At 44.1% G+C, this 21864-nt stretch overlaps 1 long non-coding RNA gene across 1 annotated transcript in view; it reads right to left on the reverse strand.

The window, feature by feature from the left end:
* Nucleotides 1-2087: 2087 nt before the first annotated feature.
* Nucleotides 2088-21864, reverse strand: part of LOC102150905 (uncharacterized) — a 43607-nt gene continuing 23830 nt past the window's right edge. The window contains exons 4-6 of the long non-coding RNA XR_002801989.2: nt 9845-10143; nt 4789-6620; nt 2088-4221 (exon numbers count right to left, since the gene is read on the reverse strand). This is a non-coding gene — a long non-coding RNA (uncharacterized lncRNA). The remainder of the gene's footprint in view (nt 4222-4788; nt 6621-9844; nt 10144-21864) is intronic.

The following is a 21864-nucleotide window of genomic DNA, read 5'->3' on the forward strand; positions in this document are numbered from 1 at the left end:
ACTCAAACTTGTCATCAGATGCTATCTCTCTCTCTCCCTATTCCTAGGGAAGGTAGCCACAAGCTCCAACCCCCCCTCACATTATCCCACTTTAACAACTTCCACAGAAAGATAGGCATCTTTCTCACGTGTCCATACTCAAAGTACCAGAGATTATCATCCTTGGACCAATACCTGTTGCTAGGCAGATGTGGTACAACCTGATTGGTCAGTTCTGGGTCATGTGATTCTCTCATCCCGTGGTGCATTATAATATTTCCTAAGATATTTAAGGTCCTGCTGATTATTAAACCATGCAACTATTAACCCAAAATACCTATGCAAATTCTGCGGTCCATTTGAGAAATAAGAGACAACATTCACTATCAGAACTGCTGGCTTTCTTTTCACTTCCTTATCTCTTTAGGTTTTCACCTAAAACTTCCATCTTTTAATCCCAAAATTACCTGGAAGACTGGGTCACCTTTCTGGGATCATAATTTTGATGCTAATTCTTTTGGGGTGAGTACCAAATCCATTTAACCTAAGCTCTGTATTTATTCTAGTCTCTGCATTCATAGCCACAGCTCTGTGGAGGCTATGCATTCAGTTGGTTCCCAAAGTCACCCTGTGGTTGGCCAGCTCTAAGAGTCCCCCAGTGTTCCCATCCTCTGGCATTCCAGCCTTTGCATAATACCCACCCTTGGAAACTAAGTTGGACCTAGTGACTTGCTGGTAACAACAGAATATAGTGAAGTGATGAAATATATATTTTTGGATTACAAGGCAACAGGATATATAGAAACTGGGATCAAGTGTCTCAAGGCTGGCTGTCCAAGCTAGGTTGGGGAAGCACAGACTCCCCATGGAACCCAATCACAAATAACCCTGCATTCATTGTCTACCTGAGAGGTTGCTTCTCTAGATGTCAACCTCCACAGTCCCTGCTATCAGACAGAAGGAGGAGGAGGAAGAGACCTCCAGCAGCGATTCTCATCCTGGCTGGAATGAACTAGGGATCCCTGTTTAAAAAGGACATGGAGGGACGTGAAGAAACAGAGACTCCCAAATCTAACATCCCTCAAGCCCAAACACCCCTCCAAATCAGGTGCACATCGCTAGAAAGATGAGGAAAGTAACAGTCTCTAATCTCCCTGTGCTGCCCTCTATGGTCCAGAATCCCTTTCTTCAATGTAGAATAAGGTCCCAGGGAGCCCACATTGATGAACACTATAAATCTCTCTCTGCTCATCTCCAGAAGAGACCACCACAGCCACCCACTCCTCGGAAGTCCTATTTTCTCTACATGTATTAGTTTAGCTGTGTGTAGAAACCCAAATAACAGTGGTCTAAACAGGAAGAAGTTTTTATGTGTCTCACATGACAGTGAGGCAAGCAGTCCAGGGCTGCAAGGGTGACTGCACCATGAGGTTGTCGAGGCATCCAGGTTCCTATGACCTTCTTTCTCTGCTGTCCCTGGGATATTGTCCTTATTAGCATGACCCAAGGTAGCTAAGAGCATGTCCATGGTCCATGAGCAGGGCAGGGAAAGCAGAGAAGGAGGTACAGTTTCTCCCTTTAAGGACAAAACCTACAACTTTACATCTGCTTCATCTGATTGGCCGGAACTTAGTCAGACAAACACAACTAGCCTCCAGGGAGGCTTGACAATAAAAGAACTTTTTAATCTGGGTGACCCTGTGACTAGATAAAATACTATTACTATGGAATAGAATGACTTATGCTATACTTAGTAAACTTTTAAAAACCAGGAATGACAGAATTCTCACTGTCAGTATCTTAAACTGAACCAGATTTATATGTAAAAAAAATAGAACAATCTCAGAATATATTGTTAATTGATAACAAAGATGCAAATAGAATGTGTGGTAAAATACCACCTGATAAAAAGGGAAATCTCTCTCTGATACTGTGAAAACTAGTAACAGTGATTATGTCCAGGGAAGGAATTGGGAAGAATTGTCAATGAGACACAGGATGAAATTTACTTTTCACTGTATACCCTTTTAAATTATATGAATTTTTAAAACCTTGTGCATGTATTACTCATTCAAAATAAATTCTGACTTACCAAAGAAAAATCCACATTCATTTAGCAAACATTTATTAGGCAGTTACTAGACAGCAGACTCTCTGCTGGGCTCAGTAAGAGAAACAAGGAATTCACAATGGGGTTGAATAACCTGGCACATGCAACATGTTATAATTAGTGGTTAGGAAACAGCTTCCAGGAGGAATCAAAGTCAAGACTGAGACCTGGGACCTTGGATTAAGGAATAGACTTAATCCAAGTAAGTGGGCAAAGGAAGCCTTTTAGAGAAAGAGCATCACAAACAAAGGCTCAGATGGAGAGAACACGTTGCGAGTGTGGAGGAGTGTTAGCAGATCAGGGTGGAGATTAGAGAAGAGCACAGTGACAAAAAGCAGGAGTGGATGGGGACCACGCTCCAGATCTCAAAGGCCATCTCAGCCTGAGGAGAACCTTGGCTTTTAACCTGAGAACAACATGCAGCACATGGCGGCACTGAAGCCAGGGAGAACCCTAATCAGATCCGCATTTAGGAAGACTCTCTCTGGTTGAAATGTGAGAATGAACGGAGATACATGGAGAAGAAGCGGGGGTGGGCAGGGAAAACCTTTGCAGGAACAATAGTGAAGATATTAGGATGGAGAAAAAGGCTTGAAAGGACCAGAGTTCTGAGTGTAAAACTCAACTGCTTGTCATGGGAGCAGGAGCGTGTGAAAAATGCAGTGGAAAAGAGAAGGCCCCAGATGGTCAGCATCCCACCTGAAGAAACAAGGGCTTTGGGCCCATAGCTTAAGGAGTAGTTGGCGGGTTCATAAGTTTTTGGGTGATTGGCAGGGAGTTCAATTTAGTGGAGTTCTATAAACACCTATTGAGTGCCAACTATGCACCAGATGTTGTGCCACCCACTGCATAAAGACAATTAAAGTACATCCCTTTGTGACCTAAATGTCTTGTTGTGACGAGGAACTGTGCTAATCTATGGCCTTCCAGGAGCCCCACTAATTTTGTCTCGTCCCTGTGTGGGAAGTTGGGAAGTGAGCTGAGACCTGGAGAGGAAACTTCACCCATTTGGTCCAAAGATTAGTGGGGAGTTTAGTCAGAGAACACTCATTTCCTAATGTAGCTGACTAATCAATACAAGAGAAATAAAATCTCACAGAAATCGCCTGGATGAAGGGGAAGAAACCGACAAAGTGGAATCAGAAGAAGTGACTTTGTGGGATCCTGTATGAAAGCTAGCTGGAAGAAACAGTGGGAGCCAGGATTTGCCTGGCAGGATGACACGTGGAAGAAAAACCAATTCAGTTTAGTGATGGTGTTTTCCTAGGGACGTGGGAGGTCTGAAAGTAAAGGGGGAAACATTCCGAGAGGATGCTCTCTCAGGTTCACATAAACTCGAGAGAAACCTTTCCAATGACACTATAATTCTTGTATCCAGAACTGCCTTTGATAAACACAGCTCAGCTCTGCAGATCACGTTGTCTAACACAGGACTCACAGTCTCTTGTTCAGTGACTGTCTGTCCTGTGCATGAACACATGTAGTGCAGAGGCCTTGCAACCTCTGGTTCCTGCTTTCTCTGACCTGGAACAACCCTGTGCAGATTCTAAGATGGTGCCCAAATATCCCCACGTCCTGGTGATCAGTCGCTTGTGGAATCTCCTCCCCTTGAGTGTGAGAGGGACCTGTGACTTGCTTATCACCAACAGAATGTGGCCACAGTGATGGCACTTCCATGATTAGAATCATATAAGATTGTGACTTATGTCTTGCTAGTCTGTCTACTGTCTTCTCTTCCTGCAGGCTCTGATGAAGCGAAAGACCCACATGGCAAGGAACAGAGGCTGCCAATCTAAAGGTCCACCAGGAACTCCTCTCACTCCTCTTCTCTAGGGCAGCCCTTCCTTTTCCTGAAGACAGACATCCTGCTTTCTCCTTACCAGCATAGACATCAAGTTCTCTTCCGATCCTAGTTGTTTTTCTCTCACTCTATCCAGGAGGCCCCAGTAGGGAGCAGCAGGCAGAGGAAGTGCCCATGAGCAGGGATATGACCAGAACTCTCCTCATGTTTTCACCTTGGAGAGCAGATGTTACCAGGGAGGCAGTTGGAAGAAAAGTCAGGGGCAGCAGGATTAGAAGGAGATGAGTGAACCCTTCTGTCTCTCATGTCCTTGTGGGGCTGTGCTTTCGGGCTGTGAAACAAAACAGTGATGAATAAACTCTGCATGGCATTGCTGGTTATTACCCCTTCAGGATAGCCCACCTCACACCCCAAATATAAACACCATTGATTCCATACAGCCCAGATGTGACCCTCCATTCCTGCCACCTCCAGCAAATATAACCATCAGCCAACAGAACCATCTCTCCTTTCACTTCAAACCCCATGGACTCATCTATAGGAAGCGTGAGAAATGCAATAGATTCCTAACCAGGCAGTGCCTGGTAGGGAAAAGGAAGCTGTCAGAGTCCACAGGAGGAGGTGACCCTTAATGCGGCAGGTGAACAGTGGACAGGAGTCAACCTAACAGAGGGGGACCTTGGGCTCAGGAGTCAGACTGTTTCCTTAGAGTCACAGCTTAGCCAATTGAGAATGAGTTACCTCTCAGTGGCCTCAGTTTCCTTGTCTGAAAATGGGACTGGGTTTTTATGAGATTTGAATGATTTAATTCATGCGAGTCTCTTACTATCTTAGTGAGGATAATAAGGACTTTTACTAAAGCAGAATCCTGGAAAGGAAGCAGGACCCACCAATTTACCTTCTATTTCCTTCCTCCAAGTGCGATGAGGGCCAATTCTCCAACACTCACTGCCCTGAGCCTCCTCTTACTTGCCTGCAGATGGAGAGCTGCTCTGTCCCTTACAACCTGTGGACTGGGGGGGGGGGAAATGAGGGAAGGGCCAGGGTGGGGCCAAGGATGAGAAGGCCTCACAGCAACACACACATACATAAGTGCTTATATATACATACACCCTCACACAGCTCATACACATACACACACCCGTATACACTTATACACACACACACATATGCACACTCACAGACGAAAAAAATACACAACTCATACACATACACACGCCCGTATACACTTATACACACACACACACATATGCACACTCACAGACGAAAAAAATACCCATACATATTTATATGCACACGTGAATCCAGACACACAGACACATACACATGCACATCACACACTCCCTTCAGATGTGGGTCCTGGCTTACTCTCACTTAATCTCTTATAAGAAATTTAAGATCCTGAGGGAGATGGACCTGAGAAAATTTGTCCCACCAGAAAGAGACCCACTCCGCAGGCACTCTGGTACTTTCTAGATCTCATGTGCCCTGCTCCCGGCATCCTCCTAGACGAGCAAAGGATCTGACCTTAGATCAAGAGGCTGTCACATACACTGGGTACCTGGGAATTGCGCTCTGGGAGTCCAGCAGCCCACCAGCCTCCCACCTCACCTGCCGCTTCTCAGCCTGCCCTCCCACAGTCAGGGGTCCCTCCCAGACTTTGCTGCACAACAGGATGTCTGCTCATTGGCTCCAGAAGGAGCAGGGACAGGAGGTGCTACTCAGCCCCTTGGGGTGAGACACTCTTAGATCAAAATGAGGAAACCCAGATCCTCTTCCTCACCCGAGCTCTTGTCCTGTGACCCGAGTTACTATGAACTCAGCTCCCAGGAGATCCCAGCTGGAAAATCTCACCCCACACCTTGTTGAACTTTAATCTCTGCCTGCTTGAAATTTATTTATTTTCTTCATTGACCCAAATCAAAAATTTCCTTCAGGTTCTATCCAAAGTTCTATTTATCTCATTCATGAAACTCTCTCTGACCACTGGAATGTCTCGCCTATGAACTTTTGTAAACTATTTTCTCTGCTTCTCATTTGACATTTAAGGAAGTCCCAGTCCTTGACATCACTTGGTGCATCAAAGGGTCCACAAACTGCTCCCAGAAGTATGAGTGCCTCCCCATATTAATTGTAAGCTCTCAGGGGACAAACACTAGATTATACTCTTGTAGTTCCCCCCTCCAGCCCCCAAAATATATATGCTAAGCTTACATCCATGACCAGTGAACTGCTGAAATCATGAGTAATGGCAAACAGCCTCCATTCCCCATGTGACCAGACTGGGCGAGGCTTTACTCTCATGTGATAACTTGTGCACACTCGCCTGTCCCACCTGACCCTATGGGAACTGTTGTCGAGAGGCTTCCTGTCCCTGGGGACGGGGGTGAGGTGGTGAGCAGTGCTTCCCTCTGCTTTCTCCCAGGCACCAAGCTACTTGATTTTGTGGGTGCTGTTTGTTCAGTCCATGCATCATGGTTTGATTGTAGTATCACTGCATGTTTCTCAGATTTAAGGGGAAAATTTTCATCCAACTTGTAAAGATCTTGGTCTCATCATCAGAGTAACTTGGCTCCTCCATCAATCACTGAACGCAAGACTTTGCCTTCATTTCTTCACTGTCACAGCAGATGAAGGGTTGGTCATCCACGAAGTCAATGGCAGTAAACACAGGGACTCCTGTACCTGGCTCAGACACAGCCGAGTAGAAATACTGCAGAGAGTGTGATCCTGAGGTAGGAACCAGAGACAGTGGATCAGAGTCAGCTCTAGTATTCATGAGTGAGTACCCAGTTCACAATGTGTGGGGAATGAGTGTGTATGTCTGTGTGTGGGTGGGTGTGAGTGTGTCTAATAGGAGAGAAAGGACACACAACATAAAACAACGGGAAGACACCTGCACAATGACCTCCTGCACAAGTGAATTCAAATTCCACACAGAGTATGCACTGAGAGAATTCAAAGAAACAAAAATAAATGTTACTGCCATGCCTCAATAAGAGAAGTTCCATGAAGAAGTCGTTCTTGAATAGGGCTTGAACAAGTGGAGGGATGTGGAGTAGGGGAGAAGTTTTAGTATCTTCTCACCGCTTAGATTGAGGAGTAAGGGAACTGGAAATAGGACCCTCCTCCAGGTCCCTGCTATGATGATGCAGCATCTCAATCCCTGATGGTTCCCTCACTCTCCCCACTAACGTCCTCCTTCATGCACATCACCTTTGGTGTCACTGTGGAAACCCACTGGCCTCAGAGTCAGGGAGCTCCAACTATGCCACACTCTCTGTTTCCTGGGGAAGTGACTTCCTTCTGTGGGCTCAGCTTCTTTATTTCTAAAATAGGAGGGTCAGCTAGGGCACACACTCCTCCTGTCCTCAGTCTGTTTGACTCCCTCCCTGAGTTTGTTCTGCACTGCTTGGGAAGCCATGCTGTGGTAGGCGTCCCACATATAAAGTAGAGGAAGAGGGGCATGGATGTTAGCTCAGGGCCAGGCTTCCTCAGCAAAAAGAGGAGCACTGGCAGTAGTTAGCTCAGGGCTAATCTTCCTCAAAAAAAAAACAAAAACTGGATAATGTGTTTAAATTTTTGTTTTGTTTGCTTTTGCTTTGCATTTTTCTTTGCATTATGATAGTCCACATCACCTCTTGTTCTTTCTCCCAATATTTTCTCAATCCACAACACCAAAGGTGATGTGCATGAAGGAGGACGTTAGTGGGGAGAGTGAGGGAAGCATCAGGGATTGAGATGCTGCACCATCATAGCAGGGGACCTAGAGGAGGGTCAGGGTTAATGCAGGTTCAATATCAATTACTTAGCTGAACTTTTGTCTACAACTCCAGGAAGGGAGGGATGTAACGGAACGGTGTCTATTTCAGCTCCTTATGGGAAAGTTTCATATTAGAGTGGGTAAAACTATTGTTTCCTTTCTCTTTTCTGGGGTTCTCCCATCTCTCCCAGGTTAACCACTCCATGTTGCAGCAGGTAGAGGATCTCAGGCAAAACCCAGACTGTCCCTGCCACCCTTCCTCCCTCCCTTATTCACCATGTGTTGTGTTCAGGATGAATTCTCTTGCTACAGATTTTTGGAGGGGAAAAGGCAGACAGGACTGACTTGCATCTCAATCACATATCTATACCTCATACCTGAGGAGAAAGGAAAAAAGTGGAGGGGAGGGAACAATTAATATTGCTCAGTGGGCTTGAGAAAGGAGACAAAATGATGTCCATTCATTTTTCTCTTACTCAAATAGACTTTTCACCTCAGTTTTCCCTCCAACCATCCAAAGCAACCAACTCTTTTCTTATTATATCACATGAAGGTCCTGGGGGTGGCAGAAGGCTCATGACACTAGCAGGCCTTCAAGCACTGTTAACTGATATGGTTTCCCATATTAGCTCCCAAAGGCATCCTGGTAACACTAAAAAAGTGCAGAGAAATAAGTACAATTATTGTGTAAAGCAGTGGGGAGTTGTTTTTTCATTTAAAGTTCTTTTGTTGTTGCTGCTGCTATAATGATGTTGCATTGTGAAGTCAAGCAACAAAAGGAAATCCTCACAATGAGCCAAATTCTGTCTCCCTGAAGCTTCTACAGAATGAACAATTTCTGATGTTTACAGTCAAACAGAATAAGTACAATTCTTCACACAATAGCCCTTGTAACATCTGAAATCTCTATAGTCATAAGCAAAGTATGTTGTATCAAAATAAATGGCTGTTTTGGGGCCAGCCTGATGGTGCAGCGGTTAAGTTTGCATGTTCCACTTCGGCGGCCCGGGGTTTGCTGGTTCAGATCCTGGATGCGGACATGGCACCACTTGGCAAGCTATGCTGTGGTAGGCGTCCCACATATAAAGTAGAGGAAGATGGACACGGATGTTTGCTCAGGGCCAGTCTTCCTCAGCAAAAAGAGGAGGATTGGCAGATGTTAGCTGAGGGCTAATCTTCCTCAAATAAATAAATAAATAAATAAACAAATGGCTGTTTTCAGTAGGAAGGTTGGTGTAAATGTCCTAGACCACCATTATCAGAAAAAAGAAGTCCTCTCAAATTACTTTTTGGGCAACTGTATTAATTAATCAACTCATGTAATATTTATTTTGGGTTTGATATCTTCCAGGCACTGGGATTGCAACAAAGAAGAAGTCAAATGTGCTCTGTGGCTTTACATACTAAAGAGTCGAGCTGGAAACACAAGCATTTGGAATACAGAGCTAGGATGCCCACCCTAGACTGGGAGCAGCTCAGGAGGTGACATTTGAACCAAGCCCTGAGGAACAACGGGAGTTGACAGGGGAGGCATGGTTTATAGAGAGGGAAACAGCTGGGGAGAAGTCCTGGATGTTCGACAGTGTGGCAGGTTCACAGGACCGATCAAGTCCAGGGAAGTTGGAGGCCGCTGCACCATGGCACTGAGGAGTGTAGACCTTGACCTGGACCACCTAGATTCTAGTATTTCCTCCACCACCCACTTAGCTGTGCGACCCCAGATACGTTACTTACCCACTGTACACTTTAGTTTCCTCACCTGTGAAATGGGTGATGTTTTAGGAATGTGGTGAGGATCGGTTGAGTTGATATATGTCAAGTGCTCAGAACAGTGCCTGGCACATAGTTGATGGTCAACCAATGTTTATTCTCACAGCTGGAGAGAAACAGATGAGAGAGAGCAGGGAAGGTGACGATAGAGGCCAGGTCCTGTGAGCCGCCCTGCTGGCATGCTAAATAGAAAAGCCAAGAGGAGAGTCCCATTTTGAAAAAGGCTACTCTGGCGCAGTGTGGAAAACACACTGGAGAGGGTGAGACTGGATCTGCAGGGACCCGTTAGGGCCTTGCATTAGTAGCATATTTATCCCCCTCCATCCTAAGCAACTCCTCTTCCCATCTCATTCTTTTGCACATTCCTAACCTGATGCTCCTTCGGTCACAAAGTTAGTTAAGAAGGAATTGCTGAGCATACCTTGAACAGCAGTCATGGTGGCAGGCCATCTATTGGGAACCTCCTGGAAGAGGTGACCTGCAGTGTCTGCCTAGAGCACCTGAAGGACCCTGTGAGCATCTTCTGTGACTGCAGCTTCTGCCAGGCCTGCATCACTGAGTGCTGTGTCACTCTCAGATCCAAGGGAGCCATGTGCTGTCCATTCTGCAAGAATCCACTTCAAGAGGCAGACATCAGGCCCAATGGATTTTAGCCAGTTTGTTCTCCATCCTCTTAACACTGGAGCCCAGGAGTGAGAATCCAGCAAAGGAAATCGGGTTCTGTGGACAGCACAGGGAAAGGGCCTTTTTCTATTGCCAGGAGGACCAGCACTTCCCGTGTGTGGTTTGCAAAGATTTCATTGAGCACAAATGCCAGTGCTGCAGATGAAGAAGATGCTATGTCTTAAGAGGTGGGTAAACCCTTTACTGTCTAGTCTAAATTTGGAACAAACCTTTGGTGGCTTTCTTTATTATTGGCTTTAGCACTATTACAGAAAAATTAACTACTGTATTCTAAACACAATTCTTAATGAAACAATAGCTTTCAATCCTGGATTATATTGGTAAAAATTACTTTCAAATGCATACTACTTCACTTTAAAATTCTCAGGCATTAGAAGGCCTGACTACCTGCACAACATAGAAACATCAGTGTTACTATAAGATTACACATACCCTCTGGAATCCCCAGGAGATTTCTGGATGTGAAGGAAATATTATTGGACACAATATTGAAAATGGCAACCAAGCCCTGGATAGATAGAGCTTTGGTCTGAGTTGGGCTATACTATCTGGGCAAATAAAAACACTGTATGATTTCTACAAAAGTGAAATCTGGGAATGTTAATCAGCTCCTGTTTTTTGGCTGAAAATGGCAAAATCTAACTCAAGCTTGTCAAAATAGAGATTCATCATCCTATTCAACAAACTAAAAGAAAAGCAGGGATGCAATTGAACCTCAGGTATAACTAGAACCAGGACTCAAATGCAACTATGACTCTCCAACTCTTATTTCCTCTTTTCTCTCTATTGGTTCAATTTTTTCAGACGCATTTTAGGTACAAACTATAATCATAGTCACTTCTAGGTTCATACCTGTGTACTCTAATTTTATATAACCTTCACCTTATGCCCGCTCACATCCTAATTCACTCCCACTTCCCATTTCTATCTCACTTTCTCCATAAGCCCTTTTGGATCCCCAGGGATTTACTTGTGGATCCATCATTAACCTAGCTTGGAATGTTGTGAATCCTTGGAAATAGGGAGATGTTGAGATTAAAAGTGTTGATTCATGAAGAATATGATGGTGCTATTTTCATAGGATCAAATCCAGAGCCACTTAGTGAGTCTGAAGAAAGACAGGGAAGAGATCAAGAAGCAGCAGCAGATGGGAGAAGAGGCATACAGGTTTTAATGGTGGGTGAATTATGCCTTCTTTCTATTAGAGTTTCCCAGCTAAGAGATTCAGGTTAATTTTCAAGAAGATGCCACTAACCTCTTCTAGCCTGAGTCCAGGAAGGATAGGGAGAGGGAAAGGGAGAAGGAGATAAGGTCTCATTCAAAGGAGAATATGCGAGACCCAACATCATGTACTTGGGTAGAAAAATGAAGTCACAGCCTCTGGATCAAGAGAACAACAAAAGATCCAAGAAGAAACAAGTTTCCTTAGCTCCCACTTTTGACCCCTGAATCCCACTTTCAGTGAATTTCCATTATTTCAATTTCCATCTCCTAAATTTCCCACTCACATAACTACTACCCCAGAAGGATCAGCTTATGCTTTCTAGACTTTGGAAAAAAACTGAGACCTAAGGAAGCAAACAGTGTTCCATGATAAGGCTAGGACTCTGAATGGTGCAGAACCAGTCCTTGGAGTCCAGTTCTCTTTTTGTATGCAAAATTTCTACACACTTACTTACAACTTGTTAGATTCTAAGAAACAAATACACAATTCCATCAAGGTCAAACCAACAAGTTATTGGTATTTCTTGATGGGTTATGTCCATTGTGCCTCCAGGATCAGATCATTAATTCTCTTTTTCTTCTCTAGAACCAGATGCAGGGGCCGGCCCAGTGGCACAATGGTTAAGTTCACACGTTCCGCTTCAGCAGCCCAGGTTTCGCCAGTTCGGATCTCAGGTGTAGACATGGCACTACCTGGCAAGCCATGCTGTGGTAGGTGTCCCACATATAAAGTAGAAGAAGATGGGCATGGATGTTAGCTCAGGGCCAGTCTTCCTCAGCAAAAAGAGGAGGATTGGCAGCAGTTAGCTCAGGACTAATCTTCCTCAAAAAAAAATTTTAAAAAAAGAACCAGATGCAAACCAAGAAGCAGCAGGTTGTGTCTGAATATAAACAGACTTGAGAGCTCTTCAAAGCTCAGGAGCACCTCTTGCTGCCCAAATGGAGGCACTGGAGAAGGAGCTCACTAATAGAAAAGATGAATATGTCACCAAAGTATCCAAGAACTGACCTCTCTTGACAGACTGAGAAGTACGGTGAAGCAGAGTTCTCACTCAGGAATGAAGAGCCTTAAGGTAAGGACACAAAGGGCTCATCTATATTCCAAACATATTCTTCAAAGAAAACTCTTCAATATTTAGTAGTACTTTTTTTATAGCATATGCTCTTGATGGTCTGTAAAGTTTTAACATGGGATGTGGAGGTGACAGGATTACAATAATGGTTTGAGCAGGAACTAGACCAGCCTTTGTAACTGGTCACTTTCACAAACAATCAAAAAGGGCACGGGGTAGGGAAGTGAGCTCTGTGTTTTTGAGGTTTTTTTTTTTCCTATAGGATATGAAAAAATCAGACAGAAGGTAAGATTCCCCTGTCCATCCAACAAACAAGTCCCCAGTACAATCAAATCAAAATCACCCTTTCCCCAAGTGTTACTGTTGGCACACTGTACCCCAATACCTGATTTCGTCAAAGGCTGTTCTACATGCAGACATGGAGGCAGACATGACTGCACGACTGTTGGAGGAAAACCCTTTTCCATCTCCACGGTTTCCATGAGGAAGGACTTTTCCTCAGACCACTTATAGCCTCTCTCCATCCTTTACTCTGGAACCCAGAGAAGGTGGAGCGCCTTATATAACTAGCAAACTGGGAGAAACTAGCTCAGCATGTCCTTTATTCTTCTTGGGAAAAAGCCTGCAACAAAGCCTGATTCCTCTCTGCTCCTTCCTGCTGGAAGTTATGGAACATCCTTTCCAGGGAGGACAGTCCTGAGCCAGTGCTGCCATGATGGAGTGGGTGGATGAAACTGATTCTGGGTTTCAGTAGTAAGAAGACATTTGCCTCTTGCACTAAGCTATGTCCATCAACTTTGATGTTATTTGTGTTAGAAATGATAATTGGATCTTCCATCTGCCTTATTCATTTCTCAACTTGTTAGAAAAGAGAAAGCTATTTATCAAAGGCCCCTTCACAGATGGCAACAGTGATGATCTCTCAGGCCTGAGGATCCTCTGACTCTGAGCGAGGATCTAGGGGTCATCTAGTTACTGTGCTTTCCTTCCCTCCGGTGGAAGAGGGTACAGTTTCCAATCCCCATTGCCATGTCCCCAGCCCCTGGAAAGAGTCTTTGAAATCACAACTAAGACAGATGTCCTGCGAGAGTCTGAAGCATTTCAAAGGTCAGAAGGGTATTTGCTGTTAGACTCTTGCTCTCATTTCTACCTGATAAGAGTGAAGAATTTCTAATGGAATGTTAGATTACAGGTGTATTTTTTTTAACAGCATGGGTATTTGGTGAAGGAAAACAAAGTTTTTTAGACCAGGAATCAAACTCACAAATACATTCTTTGAAGTCAGTAAATTGGTGTCATGATCAAGAAGCTACTGAGCACCTCTTAGATGCTGGAATTGTGCTCAGTGCTTTCATTTTTCTCAATATACTCACATTACTTATTATCCTTCATTTTACTTATGATAAAACTGAGCTTGGAGAAATTATGTGATTCATTCAACATTGCACAATCAGGAGGAAGAGTCAGGATTCAAACCCAGTTTTTCTTCATTTGAAAGATTGTGCTCTCTGCTGCACCACACTCTACAGCTTTTCAAAGTGATCTAACAGCTACAACAAAAATCAGTCGACTTTATGAGCCTACTGGGCAGGAGGTTGCCCTTAATGGGTTCACCTAACAGCAGGGTCAGTTCAGGGCAAGATTTTCCGCCTCTTCTCCCTGTTTTAAGTGAACTGTCGCTCTATGGTGACCAATCCTCCATTTCTTCTTCCAGAGGCCACATCAGTTGACTTGGAGCAACACCAGGGAACTCTGGGAACAATTTACACACCAGGATAAAGCACCCAGGACAGCCCAAGGTGAAGCCTGTTGTGGCAGCTAAAGAGAGAGTTTACACCTAGTATCATAAAATGAAGAGGTGCCTTTTCCTTCCCACTCTGAATAAAAGAGACTGGGAAGCTCTTCAGCACCTTCTCCTCCTGCCCACTTTATGGAAGTTTCTTCTACCTCTAGAAGCAGACTGTGGGCACTGGTCATTTTACTGCAGCCACACGACTAGACATTGGAACTGCTGACCATCCCGCTGCAGGGTGTGTGCATGACACACCTGACAGCTTCCTTCTCTGTTCGCTTCTGAGAAAATAACACCAAATAAGGAAGGTGAAGCTACAGAAAGTCATTACTGCTGTAAAATGTTAGGATTTAGAGCTAGCAAAGACATTAAACATCAACTAAAGTTTATGGATGAGGATAAATTAATTTCTAAAGACTACTAAGGTCAGTAAGTGGCAGAATGTCAATATAAAGCTAAGACTCCTGAGTCCTAGTCCAGTGCACTTTCCATTCTGCCATGAGGAAGGACAAAGCCTGATGACCCCAGGAAGGCTAGAGAGTCATCTTCTTCTCCTTAAAGCTATGAATGACAATATCATTCTGAAAGGTGGGAGCCAACAGCAGAAGGCTTTTGTTTTCTCTACAAACAGTTCAAGTCATTTCACAAAAATGTTACTAATATAGAGGGAAAATGAGGAACTAATGTTAGATATCAAAAGCATACCCTAAGTTTCAGGAGTACTGGGCACTGCAAGTGATAAATAAATTTTTCTCATAACAATGGGGGTGAATTTCAGGACAGATCACCTCGTGAACAGAAGCAGCAAGGCTGGTGAAAGCAATCCAGGGTCAGGCCTGTATGCATACAGCTAAGAGACCTGTTTAGGGTTCACAGTTAACGCAGACAACTCTATTTCCTTCCTGGTGACTTCTCTACAAAATCAATAAACATTTGTGAATTAAATCATGACTCTCAAAAGTCTGTGTTGGGGGAGCAATTGTGCTTAAAATAGCATAGTGGGAAAAGTTTGAGATTCTCTGGTGGAGGAAACAATAAAAAACAAAAGAAATGATTTTCTATTTCTTTTAGGAGCCAAAGCCATTAACCCAGAGAGAAACCAAAGGATAAGCAGGATTTTTGTGAACCGCAGGTTGAAGCAAACACATCAGTCAGAAATGGCTTCTGCTACAGTAGCCACAGAAAGTGAGTGATGGAAATTAAAGGATAGAGATATCTAGAAAGTCCTCTTTCCTCATGTGGAGAATGAAGGAAATAGGAAAAGTAAGGTCAGCCTCCAGTGTTCATATTAGAGCTGCTCTTCTATCTGAGGTAGCCAAGCGACAGAACACAAACCACCTTACCTTTCTGAGACACACTGCTCTCCTGTAAAAGAGAAGTAACACGTTTCTTCTTTATCTCCCAGAGCCCTGTGAGCCTTAAATGTGTTTTTGCACATTGTTAGCTACTATGTAAATTTAAGCTGTTTAATAGTATTCATTAATAATAATGACTTCTCCTTTCTTGTGGAGGAGGAAACAGGAACAACTTGCTAAAGCAATTTGCTCCAAGTCTAGCCAGGGGTAGGTTCTGTCTCCTATTTCCACCCAGTGGAACTCTGACCCTCAGTCTCTTTTTCTAGCAGTGGAAGTGGTCCTGGACTGGGACACTGCTCAGTCAAAGCTCTGGATCTCCGAAGATGGGAAACATGTGACAATGAGAGCTCATGCCAAGGGATTCAACACCAACCCCTATGTGCTGGGCCAGGAGGGCTACTCCTCTAGGACACACTGCTGGATGGTGGCACCGTTATACTGGGGAGATTGCATCCTAGGGGTGGCTCGAGGATCAGTGAGAAAAAAAAAAAGGAAGGCTCTCCCTCTGCCAGAAGGAGGGAGTCTAGGCTGTGAGGGTCACTAGGAGACAGTTCTAGGCTCTCACAACCCCAGAGACCAAACCAACCCTGAGCGAAAATTCCCAGATGATAGGAGTGACCTTAGATTTCAGGAAGGAGCAGGTGACCTCTACTAATGCAGATAAAGAGACCACCACTTTTACTTTTCAGGACTCTTTTACAGGGAAATTAGTCCCACTTTTTGGCCTCTACGATCCAAGGGCACAGCTGACCCTGTATCCCTAAGATGGGCATTGCTTTCCCATGGCCTCTCACAAGAACTTGCCCAGAAATGGGTTAATCGCCAGGGTCAGTGATTCCCATCATCAATTGGCCATCAGTGAAGGGACAGATGTGACAGCCTTCCTGCCATCATATCCATGAGGACAGCAAGATTCTTGAGGATAGCCTTCCTGCCACAGATTCTTGAGGATGGCAAGAGATCTGCATTCTCCACGTATCAACTGGATTGGCTCCACTGATCCCAGTAGAAGTCGAGGCATGTGTGTTCCCGTTCCTAAACATCACCATTCCAATTCTAGCCCACAGCCCTCCTCTGCTCAGATTTCCCACCGTCTAAAGGAGTGGTCCTCAAACGTTAGTGTGCACCAGAACCTAGGGTGCTTGCTGAAAATGCAGCATTCTGCAGGGAACCAGATGCAGTAGTCTGGGGCAGAGCCTGAGAATTTGCTTTTTAAGAAGAGCTCCAGGTATTTTTGGATCACACTGAGAAAGATGGTCCAAGAGCAGTACTTCTGAAATTTTAATATATTAGCAACTTCTCTGGGGACTTGCTAAAATTCAGATGCTGATCCTCTAAGTCTAGTGCTGGCCCTGAGACTCTGCTTTCTAACGAACTCCTAGATGAAGCTGATGCTACTGGTCCTCTGACCATGCTTTGAGGACCTAGGACCCAAGGACTCCAATCTTTACCTGGGCCTGAGAGAGCAAAAATGCCAGGAATAAACACGGTCTTAACCCTCCTTTATTCTCTGTGTAGTAGGCTCACTCTCTCAACTCTAGTCAGCTAGGTCCCCATGGAGGAGAGATTACTGCTCTGGCATGCATATCCTCAGTTTCTCAACATGGAATTCTATCCTGATATCTAGTCTCTACGAGCCCTGCTCTTGGAAGTGCTGAGCCTTAGTGTTCTATGTGTAGAAGAAGCTATTAAGAAAAAAGAAACGTAACACATGTGGGTGACAAAATATTAGGAAGGGAAATCATGGGAGATCCTGGAGTTTCCATCCTCAAAATATTTTAGGAAAAGAATACTGGATAGACATTCCCCAGAGGGCTAGACAGATCATTTTTCAAAGTTGCTCCCCAGTTTTGGATTTTTTAATTATTTTAGATAATATCCATATTGCTTCGTTACTCTTTTTTTTTTTTTTTAACTTAGAAAATGAGTTGCATTTAAGTTTTCTCCTGAAAGAACTGCAAAGATGAACTTTGGCTTCTTTCTATTTTGCAAAAAGTTTTGTCTTGGAATTAAAAAGCCTACCCTGAGAACATAAAATTGAACTCGATACAGCATAGAGCTCTTGCTGTTCCTTCTGTCTACAATATAACACTGTGGCTAATTGTTGCCAGCTGTCTGTCTCCTGTTCTCCTACTGTGGCAGATCCTTCTTTCCTTGATACCCACTGACTACTGGAGACATACGGTTCATATCTTGTGGCTAGAAATGAGATTTTCAAAGACGCAAATGATCACTCCAGAAGTGGATGTCCCTCCTTCCCTTAGGTTACTTCACTAGAGTCAATTAAGAATAGGTACATGGAGAAAGGACCAAAGATTGTGCTGTAATGCACAGATCTGTCCAGAGACAACAGCTCAAGGAGTTAGGGCCTGCCCCCCTGAGTCATTCCTGCCTACATAATTCAGTGTAACCAACCTGTTTTGCTTTTAGCTTTTGCAAGATTTTTATAACTAGTTCCCCTAGCATGGGCTCTTTTTCCCAACTGTATCCTGATTGATATACTGGGTATCATGTCAGGGTAGTGGGCTACTAGCCCTGTCTCTCTCTTCCCTGGTCGCCTGGTGTCCAGGGGCTGCTGCGTGTGGCAGTGGGTTCTAGAGATAAGAACGCACAGCTCCAGTGGTGACTCCAGTAGGTGCCTTACTGGGCTGCTTCTGCATTACTCCTGGAGTCATGCCAGGAGGCATAAAGAACCTGCTCTTTCAGCCATTCCAACTTTTTTTGGATAAGAACCTAATTCCCTGAATTAAATCTCTTCCTAATTAAAATACCTACACTGTGGTACTTTACATTTTTCCACACTCAATTCAAATGGCTTCCTTTTTGAAATCTTGCTGAGTCTCCTAGAAAACAGAGTTCCCTTCCTGAGTCCTTCACAGATTCAGTATTTCTTTCAGCAACGACCACAATATTTATCTGCAAGCCTCTTTTTTTTTTAATTTTTTTTTTTTTTTTGAGGAAGGTTAGCCCTGAGCTAACATCCGCTGCCAATCTTCCTCTTTTTGCTGAAGAAGACTGGCCCTGAGCTAACACCCATGCCCATCTTCCTCTACTTTTTATACGTGGGACGCCTACCACAGCATGGCTTGCCAAGCGGTGCCATGTCCGCTCCTGGGATCTGAACCGGTGAACCCCGGGCTGCTGAGAAGTGGAATGTGCACACTTAACCGCTGCGCCACCGGGTAGGCCCCTAAGCCTATCTTTTAATAGTTACCAAATCACAAGTTCCTTCAGCACAGAAACCATTTTTACCGCCTAGTCCCACCCTGGACCTAGCAATATTCCTTGAACACAGCAAATGTTCAATAAATATTTGTTGAAATGCCTTGAACTCAGGTTTGGCTTTAAAAAGTTTTAGACTGTTACAGAGGAAAGCATAACTTTGAAGTAAAGAAGAAACAGCCTGCCAAAATGGCAGGAGGCAGAAATGGGCAGAGCAAGTAGAGAAAAAAAAACAACTTGCTCTTCTGAACAGTAATAAGGAATACTAATTATCCTTCCATTCTCAAGAAACTTCCCGAACTAGGCTATAGGGGTCTAAATTTCCACCATATCCATAGGTTGACTTCCTTAAGTTAATTAAGACTCATTTGTTGCTAAAATGCAAATATCCTGGGCTTAGAAAGAAATTAACACTATAGCAAGATTATCTCAAAATTATCCACCACTGACTGAAACCTCCTAGTTATTAGGTACTTTATACATATTACCCCATTTAACCTTCCCAATAACACAGTGTCATGTCAAAGATGAGGAGCTACAGTGCAGAGCGGTGAAGCCCATAGCATAAACCACACAGGTAGGAAACGGCAAAGTAAAAGCTGACACCCAGGTCGGTGTCCCTGGGTTTTGCTACCATGCACTTTGCCTTCTACACTGAAGATATGCCCCACAGAATGAGACTCGGGTAACTGGAAGGATTCAGTGGGGAAAGGGGAAAGTCAAGATGATCAGAACTAGAACATGGCCCACGGAATGCAGGCCTGGGTAGGGTGTGGCACTGGAAGCCCAAGGATGGCTTCAGAGAGGTTAAAAAAAAGAAAGAACAGAAAGATTAAGGAGCAAAATGTACAAATGAAATGCAGATGATGCTCAAATAAAACTTTCTTTTTACTGCAAAGTTTGATTCAGCTCATCTTGGGAATGTTGAGGAAGATTCTGTTAGAAGTTCATGGTAAAGTGTGTGTGGGAGAAGGGGCGAGACTGAGCAGACGGGACTATACCAACAGTACTCTGGGAGAAAGGAGGAAGTAGCCTGAGCGGTGTCAGGTGCAACAGAGAAGACTACAGAAAGGCTTCTGTGGACCACTGGGAGACTGAAATTAAGTGGTGGGAGGAAGTGCAACTGCAGAAATCAAAACTGAGGAAACCAGGATAAATGAAGACCACCTCTCACTGCAGCCAACCAAAGAAGATGGTTGCTACACGGGTCAAGCAGGGACAAGTAAAGGCTTTTCTTTTAATGCTGATCTGAAAGCAAAAGAAGGAAGCAGAGGAAAAACTGACAATCATAAGAAAAAAAAGAATATGAAAACAATATCAAAGAGATATGATCAAGATTGGAGTTGGTGAGGAAAAGGCTGTATTTTCTAGAGAAATACTTTGGAGTGATTTGTCTGCCTTCCCAGCTATGACCTCGGCTTCCTGAAGGAAGGAACCATGTCCATCTTGTTCACCCTGTATCCATGGGACCCAGCACAACGCCTAACATAGTCCCTCAATAAAAGTTTGTTTCCAATCGAATCTTCCTTCAATATCTTGGGAGTGCATGCTTAAGGAGAGTCCTCAATGGTCCATGGCCTACCTCTAGAGAAAGAGTAATTTCCCACGAGCAGGCTGCAAAGATCTGGGCTTCCCTAAAAGGTGCTGTCTCAGTTTGACAAAACAGAAGGACCAGCTTTGCTCCTTTCACCAGCCAAAAGACAGACTGTAGGAAGCTGGTTTTAAACTTTCTCTTCCTGCATTTGTAATGGGATCACATCTGCAATCTCACCCATAGCTGAGCGTGCAAAGGTGCGGTGTCTTCATGTCTTTATAACTGGTCTGTTCTTCCTCACAAGTCTCTCATCCATAAACTTAACTCAGCATATTGGAGAAGATCATAAAGAGCCTTGTAAGCCATTCCAAAGAGATTTAGATTTTACCCAATAGGTGAAAGGCAATCATTAGAGATGACTGAGTAGGGAAATGCTACAAAGTTTTACATGAGAAATATCGCTGAGGAGGCAGTACAGAGGAAAGACTGGGAGTGGAGCAAGGGAGTGAGACCAAATGCTGTGATAAAGGTAGGGAGGCAGTCGCCACCATCTAGACAAGACTTGAAATAGGACAGTGGAAGTGGAAATGGAGAGGGGAGACAGCTAAGACATGTTTACAAATGTCAGAAATTGGCAATTAATTGAACAGGAGCAGTAAGAGAGGAATGACATAGCTAACAAAGCAGTTAAGCATTGGATACCAATGGCAAACAGCAAAGAAAGTGCTCTTTAAAAAAAATTAAGAAATGGAGAGACTAAAAAAGAAAATGAGAGAAAAAGAGAAAAAAGGCAGCATTCCAGGCCCTCCACGTAGAGATTACCTCCCAGTATCTCATCCATGCAGTTACACATCCTCAGGGTTGGGATCTCCATTTGGGGATCTTTCTGTGGTGCTCTATGGGGGCGGAGTGTGGCTTTAGGGGTTATCAGTTTTGGGTCAGTTCCTAAACAGCGGAATTCTAGGGCAGGGAGGGAGGACATTCTAGTCCTTAGGGAGTCACTAAAGTGAATCAGGGGATGATCACTGACAACACTGTGTTGATCCCAGAGGAGACAAAGGTCTGAGAGTCAGAGAGATGGAGGTTCCTGACACCTCTATGACAGATAAATCCATGAGCCTGTGGTCCCTACCTAACCCTTCTCCAGTTCTAAACTCCTTAATCCTAAATCTGACCTCAGTCTTGCCGGTACCTCTAAGAGTAAATCACAAGGTCTGAGATCTCAGCAACAAGAGAAGGAGACTCAAACTCAATGAAGCAGCCAAAGGAAAGCCATTAAAACAGAGAGAGATGGAGAAATGCAAAAGAACAGAAGATCTGACTCTACCACCTGGGTAGTGCCTTCCATTCCCCTGTGGTTTTCAATAAGTCATTAAGAGATCATCTGCCATCTTCTTTTTCTTCAAAAACAAACCAAATGTGCATTTGGGAAACACTTTTAGAAAACACAGGGACATCTTTTTAGGGCCACTCAGCTAAGCCATTTACAGATTCCTGACCCAGAGAAACTACAAGATAATAAATGTTTATTGTTTTCAACACTAAGGTTTGGGGCAA

This window comes from Equus caballus, chromosome 20 (genome assembly GCF_041296265.1).
Source record: "Equus caballus isolate H_3958 breed thoroughbred chromosome 20, TB-T2T, whole genome shotgun sequence".
NCBI lineage: Eukaryota > Metazoa > Chordata > Mammalia > Perissodactyla > Equidae > Equus > Equus caballus.